This window comes from Dermacentor albipictus, chromosome 6 (assembly GCF_038994185.2).
Source record: "Dermacentor albipictus isolate Rhodes 1998 colony chromosome 6, USDA_Dalb.pri_finalv2, whole genome shotgun sequence".
Taxonomy (NCBI): Eukaryota; Metazoa; Arthropoda; class Arachnida; order Ixodida; family Ixodidae; genus Dermacentor; species Dermacentor albipictus.
In genome coordinates this window covers 36,028,793-36,052,732 of record NC_091826.1, presented here as the reverse complement: position 1 = coordinate 36,052,732, position 23,940 = coordinate 36,028,793, and the positions used below count along the sequence as shown (strand labels likewise).

The 23,940-nt window shown below is 48.9% G+C and overlaps 1 long non-coding RNA gene across 1 annotated transcript in view; it reads right to left on the bottom strand.

Moving 5' to 3' along the window:
* Nucleotides 1-8,099: 8,099 nt before the first annotated feature.
* The window catches only part of LOC139060991 (uncharacterized), a 343,869-nt gene continuing 328,028 nt past the window's right edge, over nt 8,100-23,940 (bottom strand). The window contains exons 3-4 of the long non-coding RNA XR_011515126.1: nt 10,928-11,013; nt 8,100-9,459 (exon numbers count right to left, since the gene is read on the bottom strand). This is a non-coding gene — a long non-coding RNA (uncharacterized lncRNA). The remainder of the gene's footprint in view (nt 9,460-10,927; nt 11,014-23,940) is intronic.

Sequence of the window (23,940 nt, the reverse complement as noted above, 5' to 3'; positions counted from 1 at the left end):
TTACTTTTTTTTTACAAATGCAAAAAATATTTTTTTTAGTTTTCGAATTTCGGTAAAAATACATAACCATAAAGCACCATTAATGTAATGTGCTGCCAAAATATTGAGGCTACAAATTTTTTGCATGAGCGAAGATGTATTACCAGAGTTATTGCGGCTGACGCGTTTTGGAATAAATAGCGGCAGCAAAGGCCGGACACGCAAGTCGTTCTCTCAGTTTGCAGGTCATGTTATAAAGCATGTTAAAAGGCAATCTCCAATTCCGTTGAGACGCGCTCTCTAAAACAACAAAAATAAAACAACAATGCATAAACCATAAGAGGATTTCCAAGTAAACGTTGTCAGTAGTCAATGCGGATGACAGAAATCAAGTCTACACACTATCAGCACTTCCGACGCACGCACGCTGAAGTCAATAACGGCGTTTGGTCATGACGTCATAAGTTATCGTCGACATGTCGTAGTAGAGGCAAGAAAAGAGCGATGACTGAAATGATAGCGTGACGAGGACATTGGCACCAAGACAGCGCGACAGCAACGTGACGAATACGACACGTGACAACGGCTACGAACTTGCACTTCCTTACTCGCGCGTTCATCGTCCCATATCGTCCCTTTTCTGGTGCCTGGAGGCGCTCGGGTGGGTTGGCACAATTGTACACATACACTGAAACCGAATAGAGTCTCATGACTACTACAAGGTGAGTACGCCGATAGCACTGACTACCGTCAATTGAGCAAAGCAACGTGTGGCCGAAGGGTGTTGATCAGGGACACACTAACTGGTACAGTTTAGTTAGACAAGGTGCATCCGCATTTGTTTTGTGTCCACCACTCCGATGTTGAATCTCGGGTCAGCGTATACCTTTGTGATAATTTTCTCTCAAAGCCCGTTTGTTAAGACGCAGTGGAACGCGATGCGACGCTGAATATGCCGGAAGTTAAGCCTAACGTGGCTGCTGTGCTACCTCGGCGGGCGAGAATCTGTCGCGAGGAACATTGCATAACTTTGCGGAGCCGGAGCTCCTAGCCGCCTCACGGATTTCGTGCTTATTTCAAGGAACGGCCGCGTCCAAGGGATTCTTCGGCTCCCGTAGCCGAACCGGACAGGTCGACTTGCGCGCTGTGCCATTAATAGACAGTTTTAGTACTGCGTCATGACGATACGTACGCAGCACGCAAGGGCTTTGCGGAACGTAGGAGCGCGTGTCGCGTTGGGGCTTTTAGTACTGCGAAATTCCTACGTACGTAAGAGGGCGAGCGTTAGACGCCGGGCGCGTCGGAGCGCATTGGCCGTGTCCACCAGTACGTCGAACCGTCGGCCAAACTAGACGCTGTTGATCTGACTAACGTGATGTAACGTGTGGGCGCGCTCCCGCTTCGTCGAACTATATTTAGGCCTTTAAGAGACTACCTTTAATGCGGATGAAATGCACGAATCACATAGAGAAAAATAAAGACCAAACACTTGCTTTCTGGGGCTGGCACGGTCATTTCCGATGAACTGCGCCAAGAGTAGGTCGAGCCTTTCGCGCAAACAGCGCACGCTGAAGACTTTCGTAAAAGCAAAATTCATATTTTTGGTTATACATTCCCACTTTGCAGGATCCTGGAAAGGGTTCTGCGCGTTTACTTCGCGCAGCAAAGCCAAGTCGTACGCCCCGGAAAAGAACAGCCTTCCGCTGGTCGCCTTCGACACCGCCATTTTTCGAAACTCTTGTCTCGCGCTCTCCCGAACGAACGAGAACCACGAGAGCAGCACGCGAGGCTCCCTAGGTACGCACGCAAGAATCGGATGCGTGCGTACGCAGCGGTCGCGTACGCATCTCGTAGCGTTTGTGTTGCGTTCTGCACATGCGCAGTTTGCAGAACGCAGCGATCTTACGTACGCAACGCCGTTGCGTACGCTACGTACGCAGTACTAAAACTGTCTAATGAAACGAGGCGCAGGCTTCACACGAAAGCAGTAACGATCACTAGCTTCGCATATTCTTTATTGCTAAGCGTTCACGGCATACTTATATAAAAGAATTAGTCTATGCGCCAAATTCTTTCAGGTTTGCTCTTAGTTCGCGAGGTTGCTGCACATTGAGAAAGCTATATTCAAAAATATCCTTCAGGAATGTAGTACGAGGATGGTGTTTGGTTTGGATAACACACTAACAAGATATGAGCTTTTGGCTCCAAAGACAGTCGGCGCTCAGTTCGCGCCCATTCAGAGAGACCGATGTCACCTTTCGAGGTTTAAGTCGTTCTTTATTGTTGCATAATGAGGCTACGTTGGCACCTTTCATTGGTGTCGACTACATGTTTTCACAATGAACTGCTGCATACTCAAGCTGAAAGAACAAGGCGGCACTGCACAACATTTTAAGGCTGATCCCGTTCGCTACCTCACGAGTGCACATTGACGCTATACCGGTACGAACACGTCATCATCGAACGTATGCCATCTACGTCCAGTAAGCAATCGACCATTGCGTTGAAACACGGTCTTAAAAACGAAAACACGAAAACAATAAAGCAGAAACCATCAGATGATTTTCAAGTAAGTGTTTTCAAATACTTTACGCGAATCACAGAAATCCAAGGGACACAATAGCAACACTTGCGAAGCATGCATGCTGACGTCACTAACGGTGTTTGTTCATGACAGCACAAATAATCATCGACATGTTACGGTAGACGGCATGGCAATGAGACGACTGAGATTATGGGGGCACGACGTCGACGGACACGTGACTATAACGTACCAGAGCATTCCTGGCCCGCCGTGGTTGCTTATAGTAGCTTTGGCATTACCCTTCACGCTATAAGCACGATGTCACGTGATGGAATCCCGGTCGCGGCGGCCGCATTTCTATGGGAGCGAAATCCAAAGACACCCGTGTACACAGATTTAGGTGCACGTTAAAGAGCCCCAGGCGGTCAAAATTAATCCGGAGTCCCTCACTACGCCGTACCTCACAATATGATAGTGGTTTTCGCACGCAAGACCCCGTGATTAAATTTTAGAATAGACTATGGTGTTCTAGTGTTCTATAGAAGTTCTAGTAACCTTTAACGTGACCACCAAGACGGCATGACGGCGCGTGACAACGGCCGCAAACTTGCACTTCCTGACTCGCGATCTGATTGTCCTCTATCGTCCCTTTTCTGGTGCCTGTAGGCGCCCGGGGGTGCTGACGCAAATATGATGGTACACAGAAACTTATGGTAGCCTGATGACTACAACCAAGTGAATAAGCCTCTAGGACTGACTACCTTCATTTCAGCCGAGTAACATGTGGCCTAAAGCTATTATTAAGAACATATCACTGGTAAAGTTTAGTTAATCAAGGAACATCTTGCGAACGGCCGTCTGTGTTTCCTGTCCACCGCTCCTACGATGAATCTCGGGCCAGCACATACCTTCGTCATAATTTTCTCTCAAATCCCGTTTGTCGAGTAAAGTTAAGCCTAACGTGGCTGCTGCACTGCCTCCGTGGGCGTGAACCTAGCCCGATAAATTTTCGCTACGTTGCCGAGCCGGAGCTCCTGTAGAAGAGCCTCCTCACGGATTTCGTTCTGATGTAAAGGAACGGTAGTCCAACCGTACACGGGGTCTCAGCGTCACGTACTTGCCCGGCGCTGCGTAAAAAGGCGCGTAAGGTCGAGCATTTTATTTTGCGAAACATGACATGGAGCGATGCTGTAACACGAAAGTAGTAATGATCATCAGCTTCACATACTGCTTATTGCTAAGCGTTCAATTTATTTAAAAGACTTACTCTCTGTACCTAATCCTTACTGCACGTACTGTTAATTCTTGGGGCTCTGTCGCATTGTGAAAGCTACATTGAAAAACATCCTTCAGGAAGGTAGTCCGAGAATAGCGTTTGCTTTAGACAAGATGTGAGCATAACGTATGAGACCTCGGCTCCATCAGCCGTTGCTAGGCCTCGAGTGACTAGGGTATGTTGTCATTATGTTTGTTTGAGGAGTCGGACGCTACTTTGAACAACAATTTATGCCTCGTACTTTGTATAGACAAGAACGGCACCGAGAGCGGCGCTGCTGCGCCGGCGTTGAGAGCGCCGCATGCGGAGCAAAATTCTATTAGCCGGTGGTACCCCTCTCCCATCTCTCGTTCGCGCCGCCTTGATTGCCTCCTGCACTGCTCGTGTTTGGGCACGTTTCGCGCCGCGCGCGGTGTGTGCGCGTGGACATTTCCTTCGAAGGGCGGTGTACAGTCTCTCTCACATTTAGGGAAAAACTCGAAGCGCAGCAGCTCGCGCAGATGCTCGAGGGGCGGGATCTTGAACGGCGTCGTCTGCTACGGCGGCGCACGCTGGCCGCATTGTCGAGAAACGTTCTACTGTCAGGTGCAGGGCGCTGATCACATCGTTACTGCGTGAAAGGAGCCGATATTCTTTGCTAAGCGTTGCGCGACGCCCACTGATACGCCTCGAATGTAAGTTCATCGCTGCATGGCAGTCATAGACGACGTACTGATTCCACACATTCTTGACGGCCCGTTTCTGGAAGGCGACTATATATATTCTAACGCGATAGGACGCCGATCCACACTGCTCGTGCTGTGCAAGAACTGCTAGAAGAGCGCGCAGTCACTCTCTTGGAGCGGCCGCCTCAATCCCCGGGCGCCAATATCATTTAAAAATGTCTGGGGCTCGTTGAAAGTATCGCTGGCGCAACATCCCCTCTATCAGTCGCCCGAGGATAGGCTTCGATCCACCGTCGTCAGCGACTGAGACGTGCAGCGAATGAACACATCCCTGATCAAGTCATTCTACACTTCACTGCTTTCCAGGATGAGCGCTGTCATCGCTGCCGCTGGGGACATGAGGAGATACTAACTGAAGTTCCGAGCGTGACGTGTCCAATTCCCCACCGGCGGGCAGGGTCTGTCTGGTGTAGCGAATGATTGTCGAGAAAAATCACTTCCAGCTCATTGTCTGAACCTAAAACGTTCATTTAATCGTGTCCGTTTGTTTCACCGTGTGCCACTCCTATTGTTGAGTGCTTTGTTTTCCTTTCGAGTCAAACAAAGACTGAGCACGTTGCGCGCACATCTTGGTGCGTTTTGTCGCTGCTCATTACGGCAGCACACACAGTGAAGAAATATACGTGCACACGCTCAGTACTCCGGACTTTCGAAAGAACAAATGAACCATGTTGTCAAAACAAGTTTGTGGAACTCCATTATCGCCAATGAAGGATCAGAGTGGGGCGACGCACAACGTTTAGTAAAGACTATCAGCTCAGTTCCTGCAGTAACGATGAAATCGGTGCACTGCCCCTGACAGTACCACGCTTCCTGAAAATGCGGCCAGCGCGCGCCGCCGTAGCAGACGACGCAGATCACGACACTGCCCCTCAGGCCTGTGCGCCTGGTCGAGCTGCTGCCGCCGCACGACTCATTGCTTGCCGCATCGCGACGCAATACGTTCCGAGTTTTCCCCCTAGTGTGAAACAAGCTACACACGCTATATTTGCCTTTAAGAAGATCGGTACGCTTCACGATTATTTTTATGGCTGCAATGCGGCGAAAGGGCAGCGTCTGCTTAACCATGTAAGGGACGCTGAGCAGGTAATTGGAAACGACATCGTATGTGCCGCCGGAAAAATCGTCAGCACATACGATGCGGCACATACATACAGCACCAACGAGCTAAAGTCATTTTTTCAGTTTCTCACATTATGTTTGCTACAAATCCGTGTTGTCTCTGATGGCGACAACGGACTTCTATCGACACTGTGCGGAAATAAACAAGATATATCGCTGCAAAGCACAAGTACGACATGCGCACACAACTTTAACTAGTACGTCCCCTACAATATGGAATAGAGGCAGCAATGTAGACAGCTTGGTCATTTTTTAACAGTACTCAAGAGACGGAAGTTGAAAGTATTATTAATCATTCCTGCTTCAGCAATGCCGGCGCGACCAAGACGCGGGTGTGTATCGTCCAGTAACCCGATCGATCGGTGCGGTGGTGAAGCGGGAATGAACTCCGGTCATGTTCAATGCATCATGCACATATTCAATTTCTCGGCACGCGTGAACTTCGGCCACTGCTAGCGCATACAACAGACGTGGTTCCCATTCTTAGACAGCGCACACACAAACGAAACACGAAAAAGAAGACAGGACAAGCACTCGTTGAACTTAAAGTTTTTGTATGAATAAAAGGATTATGTACCGAGTAATTATTAATTTCACGTGGGTTAGATATAGAAACCGTCATACACTCAGGAGTGATCAATAAACGATCTCGCTTCGTTTGCCAGATGTTTACTTCGCTCGGCGCACCGCAGTAATCCATGTCTGTCGTCTGCTTCTTTCGTACCATTTTCTTGTGAATCGGTATAATTTCACTGGTGGCATCAACCTTTTCATGTTTACATTGCTGTCGTGACAGTTAACAACACAATAATAATTTCCGGTCATCCGAAGAGGCGCCGTCGCAAACAAGAGACGTGTCGCGCGCAGCGCGAACTGAACGCGGGCGCGACCGCGAAGGGAAGCGGCGACGGAAACCTACACCTTCTCGCGTGCAGCGCGCGCTCAGCCTGGCCTCCCCTGGCTCAGCGCGAGCGAAGGGAACCGGCGGAAGCAAACCCCCGGGGGATTGGAAACCGTGCCGCCAGGGGAGAAACGAGCGCTGGCGTCTCTGGTGAAACTTGGCGTGCGCTCGTCTATATGCTATCGTCCTGGTGGAATTGTGCCGCGATTTTAGCTCAGTGTGAGTATGGTTTCTTTGTTGTAGTAAACTTTTTCTAAACACACACAATTCGGAGACAACCGTGAATGAAATACGCTCGCTCCGCTCTAAATATTTCGTTGTTCATTCGCAGTTTGTTCTTTCTGCGATATACAGATAATTTCAACCACAATGTACCTGATCAATGTGCTTCCACCAAGCAACTGAAACACACAAGTTTGAGAGTGGTGGCCAGCATCTCCTGGAATATCTGTACTTTTGTCTGACCATTATGTTTTATGAACTGCAGCAAGCGTTGGCGTGCGTCTGCGCTGTCCAAGTGGGACAGAAAATACGGGGGAAGTTGTTTGGTACACGAGTCATAACCGTTTCACTTTTAGGTACTTCACAAGTGCGTCTGGGTAACTTCGTTTTTGCAGCGACAACAACGAAAAACGGAAGACGCTTTGTCGAGACTAAAGTGTGAAACGGCGGAAGCCTGACACCATTGCCAATGGCGATTTATGGCGTCGGAAACACCACGGAGGCACACAACTCATACACTGTTATGTGAATGTTTGTTTGTTTGTTTGTTTGTTTGTTTGTTTCATAAATCCTTGCAACGTCGTTTACACCTATGTCTATCGTTTCGATGTCTTCTGCGTCCATCATTTCAAAGCTGTCATCTGGGAGGATGTCGGCTTGAACTCAAGGCCTGTGAATTCCTTGTGTTTAGTGGGTCCACATCCATGATGGCTGCTTTGCAGCGCCTAACTTTTGCACCGCCGAACTGTTGCAACGCCGTTTGTGGATCAGGAAGGGACGCGTCTTCAATGGCGATGTCGGGGTGCAGTTGGCCATCCACATCATCCACTTCGCTCGATCGACTTTACTTGCTCGGCTTGACGCGGCAAGATGGCGGTCGCGGCGCTTCCGAGCTTCAGTTGCCTTGGTACCCAGAGATGCGGTGAGTCGCTTCATACGCACTGCCTCTCTTGCGTTGACCCGTCGCGTATCTGGATTCTGTGGTCTCGGACGCGCCTCGGCGTCCTCATGCATGCGACGTATATGCTCATCCTCTCTTAAGCGCCACTTGCGTCCGGCGGCTGCCCCACGTCGCGCATTGGGAAACACTGGTTTGGCGAGACGAGGCATCCTTCCCACATGATACCGCAAAGTAAACTGCCGCCACCACTGCCGCCACACCACAGCCAAGCAGACAGTCGCCATGCGTGCTACGCGACAGTGACGTCAGGCCAGATAGAGCGCTATCGGGAGGCCACCTCAAGCGTCTGACGACAGTGACGTCAGGGTGCACCGTCGAACACACGGCCGCCACACGTTTCGATGTGATGAGTCATCCCGTGCGGCGCCGAACCACCCCGACACCCGCACTTGACGACAGTGACGTCACGCACGCGAGTCAACCAGGCGGCGCACACCTGTGTCTAGCAACAAATACGTCACGACACCGAGGACGTTATTTTTTTAGGCTCGAGTCACTATTGAGGCGCTTTCCGTAATATGCCTCGTTGATGTGTCAGTGGCAGTCGATGCAGGAATGCATCGTTTGTGGGAAAAATTTCAACGGGCGATCACTCTCTCTAGCTCAATTGTGATGTCGCAACTGTCGGAAAATAAAACAAGCTGTAAGTTTACGGCATCGCTCATCAAAACCGACACAGTGAATCTGAATGAAATTAGGTATGTTGCGCACTTATGCAAATATTCTGTGCTCTCTCGCACAGTGTTGAATGCTGTTAAAGGTGAGTAAGTGTGCAGCCTCAGCGTCATTGCGGCGAATGCTTTGCTTTTGTTCGTGTCTAGTTCTCATCGATAAGAAGGAGGAGGAGGAGGAGGACGGTGCTTCTCGCTGCAGGCAGATTTAGCCTTGCAAAAGTTGGCAGCAATTTCTCCGCCTGAGTGCCACCGGTCAACCACGATGAGGTCTGAAACACTTCGCAGAACACCTAAGAACACCAGGCACCAATATTAAGTTGACTCGAAGTCCAATACGTCGCACGTTTTCCGAACAACGACGACCCATACTGCTCAGCATTCACTTCCCAACCCTGCATCACGGAGAAACTTCAGGAGAAGCTGAAGCACCTCCCTCCTAACCATCCTATGTCCTCGCGGTAACAAGACATCACTTGCCCTTGAATGTGGTGCCGTCTTGCACTTGAGTTCATCGGCCAATTTCTTACGTTCTGTTTCATAGTCAAAACCATAGGAGACCAATCAGGAGGCCTGAAAGCTTTCACACTTTCTGCTGACGGCGTGATGACCTTGACAAGGAGCCATTGAAGGCTTACGCCTTAAAACTACCGAACTTCACGTTCTATCCCCACCTGTGTAAAACATCAGTGTGCTTTCTGCGAAGCAAACGAGCGTGGTTGGGTATTATACGCTTGCCGCATGCACCCTAGTCCCGCGTATGGTTAGGACTCAGTCAACGGGGTCTTCCCTTTCTGTCTGCCTGGTGTCCTTGTCAAGGGAGCCTCGGCGGGCCGTCTGGCACAGAAACCACGGCCCTGCGCCCACAATCTTCACACGTCACAAAGCTCTCGCGTGAGAGCACGTGAGTCTCACGGACCTACTAGACGTTTCGGCGACGAACGCCAGGGCAAAACTCGGTCAGAGAGCTCTAGCGCGAGAGCACCTCACTTTCTCTCATACAGGATGCCAGGCCAGCGCCCAACTGCTGAACGATAGTAACAGAGATGCCATTCTCCCGTCGTACGACGTGGGTTACCTGTGAACAGGGAGGGGGGGGGGGGGGAGGGGGGGAGGAGTGAACTTCTTCTCAAGCCTACTGCGAATGCTATGAAGCCGAACTTCATTACGTCTGGCCGCACAGAACTGCTGCAACAATGGGTTCTAAGAAAGGAGGGCGTTGCTTAAGTATGCTTCCCCCCACGACACTTGCAACTCCAGAAATCAAGTTTCATAAAAGGAACGCTATTCTTTCATGGTACGAACTGAGTGACCTGTACGTCAAACTTTGAATGCTAAAAGGCCAAACTTCTCTACGTCAGGGCCACTATGAATTACAGGCACAACGGCCTTTAAAAAGAAGGGCGTTGCTGAATCATGCTTCAATAACAGTTTCAACGAATGCTTCTAAGTGAGCTACACCTGCGTGCGCGGACGCATTTCTTCTGTGGCATCAAAAGTGCAATACACGAGCAATCACCATTAAAGGTATGGGAACTAGTAGTGCGAGAACCATTGTCGCAGCTCCGATAAAAGAAGTCTCTTTGAAAGCAGCTACATCGCTTAAACACGTCGACCTCTTGGTAAGTGAGCCGATATGTATGAAAGCCGTTCATGTTGTAATTCGACAAGCCTAGCATTTTTAAACGTACGAATAAACGAACGCAGTACCGACCACCACACGCCGTTTTTGTACGAATATAACTATACGTATATACGTGTGAATAAAAACTCTTCACCGAAAGTATTTTCTGCCGGGGTTCACCATTAAATTCCCGTCACGGATGTGACATCGGCGCGAACGCGTAAATTGCGTTTGCTCTTGCGAGGGAGGGCGCCGCCATCTATGAACGGTGAAGCGAAGCGCTGCATCATGACGCTAACGAGCGCCGACCGTGAGCGCTTCATAGTCTCAGCGCAGTGGAGGTTTCCACGCGGTGTAGTCTGGTGTAGGCGGTGTAGGCCTTCTGCTGAGGTGAGGACGCAGTTTCCGCAGGTGGTTTGTCTTTTGCTTCCGATTAGCTTGTGACGCCTCGTGGCCTACAGAGTGCCGCTTCAACTTCCAACAGCAGTGCTCACATGTCGCCATACTGCTTCGCTTGCGATGGCACTGACTAAAAAAACTGCTGCGCTATGCGGCGCAGAAAGACAACGACGTCGTCGGACGAATCTTTTTTTGGTCTAGCGAGAGAGACGCCAGCAGAACAGCGTGAAGAAGAAAGCCTTCGCGCGTTCGCGGCCCACGCCGTGAACTCTGCCACTATCGCTCCTAAAGATGGGCGCGTCGCAACTACACTGGCTGCCCAAAACATTACGCAGCCGAACTAAAATGTGCTCGTACCTTCACGGAAGCTACTCGGCAGCAGGACGCCGCAGGACACAAACAAATATTCTTGATAGTTACCACATACAAAGCTAGTACATAATAAAACACTCCTTCTTCATGACTACAATGGTAGACCATATCTAAATATAATCATATTAAGGCAGTCTCGTAAATATCTCACCATGTATACTCTATATCTCTGTCAGATGAATAGCATGTAGTTCCTCGTCAGTTCACCACGAGAGGCAGTGTCAACTTGAGATGGAACTAGAAAGGGAGATTTTCTTCATGTACATATAGTAATACAATATTAAACTAGTTAGTGTTTTTAAGCTAAACGCAGCTATCACGAAAGTAATCAATCAACAACATATTTACATGCTCTGTCAAGCTGAAATGCTTTTTAGCCTTAGCATCTTCAAGCATCATGGCACAGTTCCAGACAATATGCCACTTTTTCCAAAGCGCAGCAGGATTTATAAAATTTTTCTGTACATTTTACGTTTGTACAAATTGAAATTTCTGCAAATATATATTTAGTGGTTGCAGGCTTTCACTCATGCAAAACACGTTGCTTTTCGGGAATGCGGTGTTTCGCATGCCTCTTAAGCTCTGGGTAAAACTCTGCATTGTTTTAACACGTCCCCTGTTTCTTTCTTTCCTTTTTCTTACAAATGCGAAAAAAAATTTTTAGATTTTCAATTTCGGTAAAATTACACAACCATAAAGCACCATTAATGTAACGTACTGCCAAAATATTGAGGCTACAAAGTTTTTGCATGAGCGAAGATATAATACCACAGTTAATTCGGCGGACGCATTTTGAAATAAATAGCGGCAGCAAAGGACGGACCCGCAAATCGTTCCCTCAGTTTGCAGGTCATGTTAAAAAGCATGTTAAAAAGCAAACTGCCATTGCTTTGAGACGCGCTCTCTAAAACGACAAAAATAAAACAATAATGCAGAAACCATAAAATTATTTTCGAGTAATGCTATGTTCAGACTACGTTCGTAAGGCTGTAGGGTTTGGAGGACGGACTCCGGGATGAAAACCACACTTGGGAGGGATTTATTCTACATTATGTACAGGGACGAGAGCGTCAATTAACAGTCGTACAGACATTACGGGCCGGCAGCAACTCGGACGCTGCGGCCCGCGGCAAGAAGTTCGAGAGAGGTGAAACAGGGAATCAGGGCATGTCCCAGAATGCTCAGGTCTCTCTGGAGGGCTTCTTATAAACCCTTCGAGCACTGCAAGTCACGTCATGTTTGACCAATGGGAGAGTCCACTCCGATGACGCCACTTTCAGTCAATGGTAGGCGCCCGTGTCGTGGTGTCACACCTGGCGGCTTGCTCCGGTCTTGCCTCGCAGGCTGGCAATGCACTTCGAACAATGAGAAGGGGAGGGCTGCACCTGCTTCATTGTCGGATGCCCACCTGCTAATCCCGGCGGCGCACGAACTTGTTGGCACGTAAACTTGTTGCCTTAAACTTGTTTGCTCGGCCGCTTCTCTGGAATGCGCTTTCCTGCTTTTGCATTCCTCAATTAGCTGTGCTGCAATCCGATGTGGTCTGGGGAACTCGAAGTAATCGCAGGAACCAGCTCCATATCTAACAGCTCGTCCTCGCCCCGGTTGTTCTGAATGGCCGGTGAAATCAATTCGCTGGCCATGAGGAACGCTGATAGAAGCTGCAGGGTACTGGGGTCGAGCCACGTTTGACGAACTTCGGGATCCTTGGCCCTGGAGAACAAACGTCAAACAAACAAAACAACACAGCGCTGCCCCACGTGTAAGCGCAGGCTCTTCGCCCCTGACTCGCCAGGCTATTACTGCGTCAAAATGAACCCTGATCTTTTAGTTCCCCAATTTTGACAACAGTTCCAACCACCCTTCCAAACAGCTATCCATTTCTCCTCGATTGCCGACAAGACCAGAGTACTATTGTTGTTGCAAAACAAAAGGATCGTTGACGATGCAAACGACAAATGAAAACAGCCGAACATAACTTAAGTGGCCTAACCACACGAACAGCATGTTTCCAATCTATCGCAGTGGCGTACTTATCGCACGTAATGGTGCCACTGAACAATCTGGTCAACCTCACAAGTACCTAATCACAAGCGCCCTAGCCTTGTGGTCACTAAACAAAACGCGTACTTGCGTTGTAGGCAAACTTTTCATTCACGCTTACTCACGTTTCTTTCCTGAAAGTCCTACAGGACACGTGACATAAACGAACAATTAAACTTGCGGGACTTACACACTCCGCAGAACTCTTAAAATAATGCGTCTTTTAATAACTCGTTCCACGCGTACTTATCAGAGAAGTGAGAATACGGCTGCCCTCCACACACACTAGCAACCCAGTCCTAAAGTCTGCTTCCCTCCGTCCACACAGGACACGCGCTAATGGAACTAAGAACGCTCCTCCGTGCAAATCATGCACTCACTGAAAACCTACGCGCTTAACCTTGCAAAATTCAAAAATACTTAAAAAGAAAGAAGGTTAAATAACACACGCGCTTTACGATAGGCCTCTCAACGATAACCTTGACCCTCAGGTTACTCACACACACACACACAAAAAGCCTATCTACTTATTTATGAGCATCTCGCGAGACTACATGTTTACATAAAACGCATCTTTCAAATCTCGGAGCTTTCTCAAACCAAATTATAAACAAAGCTCATACCTTACACGTTGAAAGAAATCCCAGTCTCAATTCGCGAAAAACTTTCCGATGCTCAAAATAAAAAACAAAATAACATTTCACTTCTATGGAAGCTCTCTTGGCTTCCCGTTCCCGATTGCTTACGACTGACTCATACTCTGAGCCTAACCCGGGGTGGACGTGGTCTGAAAGCTACTCTGGCTGCCGAGAGACAACAAAAGGGCTGATTCACTAACAGCTCCCCCAAGACGTTACGGTCTCCTGCCAATTTGCGTCCTCCCGCCTCGCTTTCAACAGGACCTCGACTGACCGCGTCGCTACTCCCCACCTGGTCTCGTCCTGCCACCTCGCGTTTCTTCGAACTGCACGCTGAGCTATGAAAAGAACTGCGGAACGACGAGGAGATTAACAGCCTCGTGCCCTTTGTCCGCGTCCGTGCAGAACATTCTTCGCGGTCCCCCCTGGACCGGTGGTTTGAACGTTTAGGATGCGTCAACATCGTCCTTGACGACCGCACCTTCTTCCTCGCGCCCTGCCCATTTGGGTTTCTCGCCATCTTTGGCGGCGCCTCATTAGTTACCGACTTTCGGTTTTTACTGCGCTTCTTTTTACGGCGCTTTCTCTTTGCACTCGCTTTCATGTCGCCTCGTGCCTCGTGCTGACCGGTACACATTTCGTCGGCCCGGATCGGCCTCTTACCCGCACAGTCTGAGTGATTCTCACTAAAATCAACACTCGCTCTGCCTCGACTGGCGGACAGCTCAACCGACTCTGGCACAATGCAGCAGGCTTTACTCGAGTTAGACAACTCACACTCTTGCGAACTGCCCTCTGCTACATTGCCCAGCTCACGCTGTGCATCGGCACACAGCCCGTCGGTATCGATCGCTGTCTCACGCGCACAGTCCGAATGATTAATAACTGAACCATTCCTATCTAGGCTATCTAGACTGGCGGAGAGCCGCACCGATCCCTGAACAATGCAGTTGTTCTCTCGTGAGCTACGGAGCTCGCCACCCCGACAACTATTCTCAACTGCATCGCTCAGCTCGCACTTCATTTCTGCACGCACCTCTGGCCTGACATGGGTGCTCGCTTCTGTCGGGTCAGAAGTACCCTTTTCTTCGCTAGCAACCTCGCTAACCTTACCAGCGACGCGCACGCTCGGTAACTGTGCCAATTTGTTCGCAGCTGGCCTAGCTGTCTCCACAGTCATCTGTTGGCACAGCACCTCGTCGCTCTCACTCTGGTCTTTAACGGCCTCTATTGCCACTAAGGCATCGTTAGCAGCTAGCCTTTTCCCTTCACTTATGAATCTGCAGCCAATCTCACAGGCACTACTCTTTTCGTCGGCTTCTGGCAAAAATCCGCTCGATGCTTCCGCATCCTTTCGCTCTGTACTACCTACAGAATTCTCAGACAGCCGTTGTTTCTGTGCCAATAACTGATCACAATGCTGTATCTCTTTGATCAGTGCTGCCTTCTCTCTCTCATACTTTTCCTCACGCTCAAGCTTACGTTGCTGATACTCCCGTTCGCGTTCATTCTCACGTACGTGACGCTGACACCTCAGAGTAAGTTCTTGAAGCTCCTGCTTCCGTTCATTCTCGCGTTCTTCACGCTGACGCTCACTCCTAAGCTCACGACGCTCTCGCAAACGTACACGACGCTCTCGCTCCCGTGGCTCCTGTATCACCTCCCAAGCAAGCTTAATGCTTTCATCATCATTGCCACTATCGTTAATCGCCTTTATGATAGCTGGCGTTTCCATCCGTTCGTCCGCCTCAACTCCCAAATCGTCGCACACCAACAACAAGTCCAACCTCGTCAACCTTCTAAGATCCATGGCAGCTGCCCCGACAGGTGGTTAAAACTGTTTTCCTTAATTAATTTGTGCAAAGACACAATGCAACAAACTCCCGATTCCCAGAACTATCAAAATTGAACACACAACCTTTGAGTCTGGCGAATCATAAGGAAAAAAACCACGCGCTCACTTACGGTTGCAGCACTCTGCCATCCGGTTCATCTGTCCGCTGTTCCCGGTTCCTTCCGGACTCCCTGGGTCGAAGGCTCGCTCCTTCTTCGATACTCCCAGTCTCTTCGGACCTCTTTCGACGAAGGCTCTCTCTTCTTCGCTCTTCCCGGTTCCTTAGGATCTGTCTCGACGAAGGTTGATACGTAGCGCTGCCACCAGCTGATGCATTCGGAGGCGATCCTACCGCTGCCAACCAGATGTAGGGGTTGAGGGACGGGACGTCGGGATGGAAACCCAAAAACTTGGGAGTATTTATTCTACATTATGTACAGGGACGAGAGCGTCAATTAACAGTCGTACAGACATTACGGGCCGGCAGCAACTCGGACGCTGCGGCCCGCGGCAAGAAGTTCGAGAGAGGTGAAACAGGGAATCAGGGCATGTCCCAGAATGCTCAGGTCTCTCTGGAGGGCTTCTTATAAACCCTTCGAGCACTGCAAGTCACGTCATGTTTGACCAATGGGAGAGTCCACTCCGATGACGCCACTTTCAGTCAATGGTAGGCGCCCGTGTCGTGGTGTCACACCTGGCGGCTTGCTCCGGTCTTGCCTCGCAGACTGGCAATGCACTTCGAACAATGAGAAGGGGAGGGCTGCACCTGCTTCATTGTCGGATGCCCACCTGCTAATCCCGGCGGCGCACGAACTTGTTGGCACGTAAACTTGTTGCCTTAAACTTGTTTGCTCGGCCGCTTCTCTGGAATGCGCTTTCCTGCTTTTGCATTCCTCAATTAGCTGTGCTGAAATCCGATGTGGTCTGGGGAACTCGAAGTAATCGCAGGAACCAGCTCCATATCTAACAAGGCGCCGATTTTTCGTAACATACGTAAGCGGAAGCGCAACAAGCGTATGCCTCTAGTTCAGACTGCGAACGTAAAGGTACCAACGTGCGCAATTCTCGCAAAAATCGTGGGTGAGAATGTTAAAGGGTCGGCAACATTTACGAATGTTATGTTACGACCGTTGCGACACAGCCAATGACCGATAAGCTTTCGGCTTTCAACAACCGGTGACGACACTTCCGTCCTCCCGTCTGCAGACAGCTCCGGGCGCGGGAAGTGCCATTCCGCCATTCCGTGCGCACGATTGGCTGTGTTCATGAAAATTTTTGCAGTGCGCCTTGCGAGACTGTTTTCAGTTCATCTGGTTTATAAGCCGAGGAAATCGATGGCCGCAGATGCGTGCTGCGAACTTCGATGAGTGGTCTCATTGGGTTTTCAAGGAAGCGGAACTGCTAGGGCGACATGCGCATGATGTTATGAAATATCGCAGCGTCACCAACTCGGAGCTTGGCGAAAAGGTTGTGAAAATCGCCGTCCACGGCCCTGTCGAGAAATACTTGCCGCACTCAAACCTTTCTGCGTCGCCTTCGTCGTCTTTGGGCGATTGAATACATGACTATAAGTTTGTTTTGAGCATGAATTTCTTCGATCTCGGCCAGCGCTCGCATGCTGGCAGGAGCCATATTGGACCGCTGGTGACGTCAATTCTGCAGCTCCAAATTGATTGGCCTGTTGTAAAAGCCGTAATTTAAGCAGCAGTAAATGTGAACAAAGGTGCCGGCTTAACCGCCGTAACGTTTTTTACAGCCGTTACGTTCGATACGCCAAAAGAGCTGTTACGCGCGTTACGACCATAGTGTGAACATAGCATAAGCGTTTTCAGTAGTCAATACGGATGAAAGAAATCAAGTGGACACACTATCAACACTTCCGACGCACGCACGCTGAAGTGAACAACGGCGTTTGGTCATGACGTCATAAATTATCGTCGACATGTCATAGTAGAGGGCATAAAAAAGCGACGACTGAAATAAATGACGGAGCGACGACGACGGAAACATGACAAGCAAGACAGCGCGACAGCAACGTGACGAATACGACACGTGAAAACGCCTGCAAACTTGCACTTCTTTACTCACGCGTTCATCGTCCCATATCGTCCCTCTTCTGGTGCGCCTGGAAGCACTCGGGTTGGTTGGCACAATTGTACGCATACACTGAAACCGATTACAGCCTCATGGCTACTACAACGTGATTACGCCGATAGCATTGACAACCGTCAATTGAGCAAAGCAACGTGTGACCAAAGGTTGTCGATCAGAAACATACTAACTAGTACAGTTTAGTTAAACAAGGTGCATCAGCATTTGTGTTGTGTCCACCACTCCGATGACGAATCTCGGGCCAGCGTATGCCTGCGACAATTTTCTCTCAAGTCCCGTTTGCTGCGTAAAGGCGCAGCGGAACGCGACACGACGCTAAATATGCCGGAAGTTAAGCCTAACATGGCTGCTGTGCTACCTCGGCGGGCGAGAATCTGTCGCGAGGAACATTGCATAACTTTGCGGAGCCGGAGCTCCTAGCCGCCTCACGGATTCCGTACTGATTTCAAGGAACGGCCGCGTCCAAGGGATTCTTCGGCTCCCGTAGTCGAACCGGACAGGTCGACTTGCGCGCTGTGCCATTAATGAAACGAGGCGGAGGCTTCACACGAAAGCAGTAATGATCACTAGCTTCGCATATTCTTTATTGCTAAGAGTTCACGGCATACTTATATAAAAGAATTACTCTATGCGCCAAATTCTTTCAGGTTTGCTCTTAGTTCGCGAGGTTGCTGCACATTGAGAAAACTACATTCAAAAATATCCTTGAGGAAAGTAGTCCGAGGATGATGTTTGGTTTAGATAACACGCTAGCGGAGGATATGAGGCTCTGGCTCCAATGACGGTGCAGCCGCACTGGGTCGAGTTCACCAACACTGATGTAACCTGATGTTTAGGGCGCACTTTGTAGTAGGACGATGAGGCTACACATTTTCACACTGAAGTACTACATACTCAAACTGAAAGAACAAGGCGGCACTGCACCACATTTTAAGGCTGATCTCACCCGCGCCAAGGCGGAAGGGTGCCTGTTATTCTTCTTCTTTGTTTTCTCGTGAGTACAGCAAACAATTTTAATTGCATCACGACCTCAGGGACTTAGCGAAACCATACGATCGATTGAGGTCAGGGTTAAGAAAAGGCAGTGACTGAAAAAACAGTGCAGGCTGTACCTAACCAGATTGGCGAATAAAGCAGCACGGAGAAGGCGCATGGTTGCTCGAATTTAATGCAGCGGTTCTGACTGTTTCGGTTCACGAAGTCACGCTAACGAGGAATGAAAACGAGAATTTCCGACTCACCCTCTCTTACGGTGACCCGGATGAACGAAGCGGAAATCTGCGAGGGTGAGGTAAGTGTGGGATCCGACGATGTATGGCCAAATTAAACTGAGCCTGTCTCTTTTTATTTTTATTTATTTTTTTGTATATCACAAAGTTTGGGCGAGGAGGGGGAGACAGCATATGAATGGTATAGTAAGCGAGGGCCTGAAATTTGGCAGTCTCGCAGCCATGAGTTAGCATGAGAGGGCTTGTTAGCCAGCTGCCTGCTTTACCAGCTGCTTGCCAATGGTACACCTCACACTATATTTCAACCTAAGTTCCGCGATTTGTTTTTCTTTGGTTTCTCTCCTCAATTGCTGTTAAGGCTGCTTTTTTTTAATGTTCCAGCGAGAAAACGTGCGGTAAACTTTCAACTGGTTTATTCACGGCAGACCGCGGGCATATATAGACAAATACAACATGCGCAGAACGCAGCAAGCAAGAACACTCATCAGCCTGGCGGGTCAACCAATTATCAATTAAATCTATCTCCGATTGAAACAAGCCACCGGAAGTGTCACTAACACAGTCTTGGCCTTTCCTTTTTATGTGATATGCCTCGATCAGTTCGCGTGCCAGTCTGGTCATGGCTTCTTCCCAGAATCTCTATCTCCTTAAAGAGAGGTGCGCAGCGACAGGCATTGCAACAACTAGGCCAAACTGAAGTTCGTCTTTTGTTGTTGTTGTTCAGCAATAAAGAACCAATTTTACAGTTATGTAAACTTCACCTAATAATATATACCAAGGGTGCTAAGGTGATATACTGTACACCGTTCTAAAATAGATCGCTAATTTGTGAGCAGGACTTTCCCGAAAACCTAGTATAACACTGACATTTCCGCGTAAGCGGCAAACTCACGTATAGTTTGTCCGCATGAGATCCTCTAACAGGAGCGCTTCACAGAAGTGCCATATCTGGCTTTGATGCAGATTTACAGACCCGTAAACATCGCGCTTATACATATACTATTTGTTTTCCTCGCCAGCCTCAACAAATCTTGTAAAAAAGTTCACAATAGTATACTAGTATAGTATTCACAATAGTATACTACCGATTTTTACACGCAGAGTTAAGGGAAATTCTTTTTCAGCGAAATTTAACGGCATCCACAGCGCAATTCTGCATTGCGAAAACATGTGTACTCATGGGCAACTTTCTGTGGCAGTAAAGGGAAAGCTATACGGAGGCAAAGCGCGCACAAGAGAAAGCGCTTCTGAATCCACGTTACGCTCCGGCAGAGAAAACATACTTTTTAGCAGCAGTTAAATGGGACAAAACACACCACAGAATGTAAAGGTTTATTATGCGAAGCATGTTACGAGAGCTCAACCCAGCTCCTCAGGCGCGGCGGTGTCGCCTTGAAACCACGTGACATCGTGACGTCACGACAGAGGAGAAGTGGCTTTGGCTCAACTCTTGCAAGACGGGCTGGGTGGGAATCGAACCAGGGTCTCCGGAGTGTGGGACGGAGACGCTACCACTGAGCCACGAGTACGATGCTTCAAAGCGGTACAAAAGCGCCTTAGTGAATGCGGTGTTGCCTTAGAAACGAGCTGTTTCTAAGGCGTGCGTCTCTTGCTCAGGCGCACATTTCGTTGCCGCGCCGAACGCTGCTTTGCTCGACGCTCACCGCGTTCAATGCGGGGCGCGTAGTCGCTGCCCTGTAGCCCGTCTTACACCCCTTGGCGGGTCGACGGGAACGCTGTCGCGTTCCACTCTTGAAGGCGAAGCAGTAATGCATGAGTTGTTTCTTCGTCTAGCCGAACCAAATATAGCCAAGCAACAGCAGTTCACCAAGCTAAACAGTGGTTCAACAACTAAAATAAAGGCTAGTATGCTTCGCATCCTGGGCTTAACCTAACCTAAGCCACAGCCATTTTTTTTATTTTGCGGCCTACCTCTTCCGCGTCTGGGCAAACGGGAAACGGACGCACGTGGAAGCCGCGTCGATTCAGCGTCTGTTCCGAGAAACCGAAAGCACGGTCAAACGCTGGCGGAGTACTTGGGGAGGTAAAACATGAGCATAAGCTCCGCCCCCGTAGCTTTACCTTCATTGCCAAAGAAAGTTGCCGGCAAGTGTAGACGTCTTTAAGTAAGGCTGCTAATATGTAAGCATAACTGCACGTCGGCCTAGTTGGAACAGATTCATCTTAAAAGTTTTTGTGCGCTAACAAACAGGGACGAAGAACAGGAGCAACGAAGGACGAGCGCTTTCTAACAACCGCTTCTAGTTTTGAACCACCACCTGCCTAAATACCCACAGATCTGCGCGATCTAGTCGACCGAGCACGCCTATTGCGCATATGATACCCGCAGATCTGCGCGATCAAGTGAAGAGAGAACGTCGATAGTACTTATAACACTTGTGATAAAAAGACGTGTACGAAAGCCACCCGGTCAACATAAAAACAGTAAGGTGCATGAAGCCACTTACAATAAAATGCGTTAAAGGTGTGATGGTAGAAGGATGGTTGATGCATTTTTCTTTTTGTTTTTCAATCCCGTGTGCTTCCACAATTTCCCTCGCGGTTTGGTTCCTATGCGTATACAAAATGTCGGTGCTACTACGACAAGGTGAGAAATCATGTTCTTGGCAATGCATTGCCAAATGCGTACTAGGGCGACCTTTCAGACTGGACAAGTGTTCCCTTAACCTCGTGTTAATACATCTCGCAGTCTGCCCTGCATACACATGCTCACACGTCATAGGAATCTGGTAAACAACGTTCTTCGCGCAATCAACGAATTTGTTCTTGCACGATTGTTTAACACTACATTCTTTCTTTACATAATCCTCACTTTCGAACCTATTTTTAACCTTAGAATACATACTACCTATTTTGTTTTTTTTGCCGAAAATACCACTTTTACTGCGTAACTGCCAGCCACCTTTTTAAGTCTGTGTGAAAGGCCGTGCACATACGGAATCACTGAAGCCTTGTAAGCTACATCATTCTGCCTTTGATTCTTTGTGCATTGTCCTTTATCCTTTTTAAGTTCTTTCATTAGTCTAGCGCACGACGCCAGCGTCATAGCGAGCGGGTACCCAGCATTTCTCATTAGTCACAGTCATTTCGTGTTTCCCGTCAGCGCTGTTGAAATCATGCCACCACATTTTAAAGATTGCATTTTTTTAGCAAGTTGATGGATGGAGACCGCTTCAAAACCGCTTCATTCGATTACGTTTTTTTCACTCTCTCTTCCGTAATCGGTATACGGGCCTGCCATGATTGTATCACGAGTGCAGATGCGCAGTTATGGGAGAACCTACTTGAGCGGTTGGAGAAGTGGCAAATTGCCTGTACACTTGAAATTGCAACGACACGTATAGATCCAGTTCTTCTTTATAATTATTACAGAAGCTCTAGCGATAGAAAATGCAAGAGCTGTTGGTAACTCTCTCATACCTTTGTCGTATGTCTAAGCTTTCACTCTTCAGATGCACGCCCAGTCATGTGCGCCAAGTGAAAACTTCATGCCTTTTGTATTTTGAGCTTGTGACGTCTCACTAGCCCAAACATATCTGGGTCATTATGAAATCGCGCAGCTGCTCATGTATATATGTGCGCACTTTTGAAAAATAAAAACTACTCGGGAGTCGGCGCATGTCTGGCCTCCTCCCCCTCACACACACACACACACAAGCTTTTTTTTGCCGATCTTTGTCGCGTTTCGCGGTGTTCAACAAGATCAGCCCTGGTCAAAACGAAAGAAAAAAAAATTAAACTCATTTCTGTGGCTTTACGTGCCAAAACCATGACTGGGATTATGAGGCAAGCCGTAATGGGTTATCCTGCTTAATTATGACAGCCTGAATTTCCTTAACGTGCATCAATTGCACGGCGCATGGGTGTTTCCATTGCGGCCCCCTTCGAAATGTGGCCGCCGCGGCCGGGATTTGATCCCGCAACCTCTGGCTTACCAGAGCTACACCAAAGCCACTATGCCATTATACCGATTATAATTATTAACAACTATGAGTTATTATCGCCAGAGCTTAACCTAACCCGGTGGCTGTGGTTGACATAACAACTGAACTCCGGCAAGGAAAGTCACAGCCTCTTCCGTTGCACTTCCAGATGACAAGGAAACGAAAAAACAACTTACATAATGATTTGCCGTCGCCTGTGCAGCAAACATGGGAAGCGATGAACAAAACCACTTGAATTTCCGAGCGTAGTCGTTGGATCCACTACACCGATTCTTCAAGGCTGACTGAAGTAAGGTGTGCGGCTTGTGGCAACTCAGAGATCGAGTGCTTCTGCCGCGTGGGAAAAGGACGAGTGCGGGCAGTAGGATAACGCGCGAATCATGGCAAGCAAACGGACAACCTTCTGATAACAGTAAAGGTTCGTGCAATAAAGGAACTCAGATAAAACGCTACGGGTTTTACCAAAGTATACAAAAAAAAGTCTGCTACCATGTAACTAACTATCAATGTAACTCCCCAAGAATCTAGCTCTTTTGAAGAAGATATAAAAACAGCGAGTAGCGTACATAATACTGCAGCGGGATTTGTTTGCTTTACATCTTATTGCGATTGCGATTATAATGGACCTTAAAAATTAATTCTCGCCGTCGTTGTCGGCGTCGCCGTCAGGTTCCGCATAAAGTACAAGTGCGATAAGACCCTATCGCGCCCCGCACGCCGTATTCGGCTGATGCGAGGAGGAACGTGGGAGCATGTGACACGAGAAGGATGGCACGTGGCTTAGTGCACGCCCAATGCTGGAGGTCACGTGATAAAGCAGGCGCGCAAAGCGGGCGACTAGGGGGTGAGCGCGCGCGATACCGTCGACTCCGGCGGGTGCAAAGGCCGCGCGAGCCGAGATGGATGGTGGCTGCATGCGCTGCGGTCTTCGGGCCCGCCTGGTGCTGGAGGTCACGTGATCTCAAGTTTCGGAGACGCGTTGAAGTGAGATGCAGCACGAAGTGTTCGCTCACCTCGGCCTGCACTCTTCCTGGTGCCAGCGTTAGAGACAGCGAGCGTTCGCGATCATATAGAGTGAGATCTGTTAATTCCTGCCTGTGTGCGCTAGACACCACCACGCCTGCTAATGCAGTCAGTACGCAAATGCTTACTGCAATTTACACGGCCTATAAAACTACGAATCTTCGTGTAGTTTTCTAATTTACTGCTGATCGCGCGCAACGAGGGAATCGCCTTTCCGTCGAAGTTGCGAATTTGTTCGCTCTCATTGCCGCTGATGCCCTGTCTTATCGTCTCGGTACCAAGCATGAGTTGTCGCATTACCTTCACACGTCGGCGCCTGC